The following is a 2935-nucleotide window of genomic DNA, read 5'->3' as shown; positions in this document are numbered from 1 at the left end:
TAGATATAACTGGGAGCATCATTTCTAATTTCTCGACTTGAATAAGACACACGTGAACTCGCTCTGACATTATTGCTTCAGGTTACGCTATGGCCTACTTGAAGGTACTTCTCTCCAATATCCGTACTTCTGATAAGGAGCACTTGAACGCACCCTGCATGGTCTAAATAGCAGATAAACTAATGTACTTTTTTTATATCTAAGTCATCGCGTTTATTCTAACGAACGGATGAAAATATGTAGAGACGTCTTTTTGTTTTTCCATCATGCCGTATAGTTTTATTTGATGAGCTACTTTTATTATTATTACTTGTAAAGCTACAGCCCTAGTTGGAAATGGAAGATGCTATATGCCCAAGGGCTCCAGCAGGGGAAAATAACCTAGTTAGGAAAGAAAATAAGGAAATAATCCATTATCATCATCACCATCTCCTCCTACGCCTATTGACGCAAAGGGCCTCCATTAGATTTCGCCAGTCGTCTCTATCTTGAGCTTTGAAATCAATACTTCTCCATTCATCATCTCCCACTTCACGATTCATAGTCCTAAGCCATGAAGGCCTGGGTCTTCCTACTGTTTTAGTGCCTTCTGAAGCCCAGTTGAAACTACACGAAATATAATGACCCATTGAAATAACATCTCTTAAAAACAGTAATAACATTAAAATGGGCCTTTCATAAACAAACTTTAAAAAGAGAGACTTAAATAACATTCTCCATAAGTCTGAAATTTTGAAGTTCCACCGATCCAATTCCCTGATTAGGAAGATCATTCCAGTATCTTTTAAATTCGAAAGGTACCCTAGAATTACAAGGACACGCGTTCGCTTCCCAAAAATCAAATACAAGCAAGCAAAAAAGCAAAGCCCACTTCGTGGCACAAGACAGAACAATCCCTCGAAAGCCCGTTGTTTTCAGAGGTCAAGCACTTGGATGGAACAGCCACTTTTGATTGCCAAAGCACGAAAATGGACCTGCTCCGTGGTCAGTGGACCAAATAGATTTTCTCCGCCTTTTGTTGTGCGTGTGAAGCCATCTCTATGCATCTGATATGTAAATGAGTCTCCCATTCAAAAGGGGCAAATAGAACAACGATTCAAATAATGGCGTCTTAACAAGAGGGAGATGAAAGATAGGGCATATCTCTCTCTCTCTCTGCTCTCTCTCTCTCTCTCTCTCTCTCTCTCTCTCTCTCTCTCTCTCTCTCTCTCTCTCTCTCTAGTACTTGAAAAAACTGGCGTTTTCCTTTCACCATTTAAGCTATGACATCATTGCCAAAATATATTATCTTATCCAAAACAACGAATCTTAATTCCACATAACAGAATTTAAATCTCCTATTTGTCTTCCTCTTTGTAAGGTCGAATTCAAAAGCTGGACGCCAAATTTGACGGCCAACTATACCGATGACTAATCAACAATAACTACCCACGAACTGGCACTAACAACCTTTCCCGTTGACAAGTTAATAATTAACCTCGAATTAAGCAGTAACATTCCACTCATTAAAACCAGATTCGGCTTCAAGGAACGAGGTGCGATGGGTGTCTTAAAAGTTACTTTTAATTAAAGAGATACACTCTTCAACAAAAGCAAGGAAATAAGTGCTTTGAAAATCTAACACAGCCCTTGCTAGATAGGGCAAATAACAAAGATCTTTTAGATATACTGTAGTAGGATGAGGATAATACTTTTCAGTATTTTTTTTTTATCATTACTGAACTTTTCTTCCATAAGGTCGACTTCCAGGATTCTTGAAGAGGGCCAAATTATCAAAGTATTTTTTTTATGAATGTTATTCGAATACTGTAAAACCAAGATCTTATAAAAATCAATGAGAAATATACTGAAAACCCTTTCGAACTTGAAATCTAGAAAATAAAAATTTAAAAAAATTCTGATTTCTTCCTCAACTACTGTTGATGATTAGCAATACAGTGGCTAATCAATCTATGAAGATATAATTCATAGGGCTAATCATCTCAATGAAAGACCTGGTATCAATAAAGAAATTACCAGGATGAAGAATGAATTAGAATGAGAACCGATTTCAAGACAACTGAAAAATAATTAATTAGAATAATAAGAAGGACAATTTAAGGAGTGAAAATGGGGAATAAAGAAAAGCCGGTCGCAAACAAAATGGCGTCTGGATGAAAAACATGATGTTTTAAATGGATACAAGAAATGACCAGATTGAAAATAGGGAAGACAAGAGTAAAAGAAAAGATTTATAGAAATAAAAATAGAAAGGAAAGGTTCTCTTAAGAGTGCCTCCCAGATGCTTAAAGATTAGAGATAAGAGTCTTTGTATTAAGAAGATATGGCACCCAGAGAAACTCTCTGCTGATAAGCAACAGATATGGAGAACCGCTGGTGTTCAGAAGATGCCTCTACTTGAATCTCAAGAAGGGCTTTCAAAATTCCCTTGACCTTATCTAATCTATTGCTCTCTCTTTCTTGATCTTATACACACGCAATATATATATATATATATATATATATATATATATATATATATATATATATATATAATATATATATATATATATACACTCAACAACAAATGCAGCCGTTTGTAGTCCTCTGCATAACAAAGGTGGGAGACTTTAGCCTGATCGCTCACAGCAAACCAACCTAGTATGGGTGGCTCTGATTATTATAGGTTTGCCGATCATGGCGATACACAAAACCCTTTCACCCCGTTAAGGTATCACCATACACACACACAAACATATATATATAATTTATATATATATATATATATATATATATATATATATTCAATATATATAATGTATATATATATGTATATATACATATATATATATATATATATATTATATATATATATATATTCAATATATATAATATATATAATGTATATATATATGTATATATATATACATATATATATATATATATATATATACAT

This window comes from Palaemon carinicauda, chromosome 15 (genome assembly GCF_036898095.1).
Source record: "Palaemon carinicauda isolate YSFRI2023 chromosome 15, ASM3689809v2, whole genome shotgun sequence".
NCBI classification, from domain to species: Eukaryota; Metazoa; Arthropoda; class Malacostraca; order Decapoda; family Palaemonidae; genus Palaemon; species Palaemon carinicauda.
Note: the sequence above shows the minus strand (reverse complement) of the source record.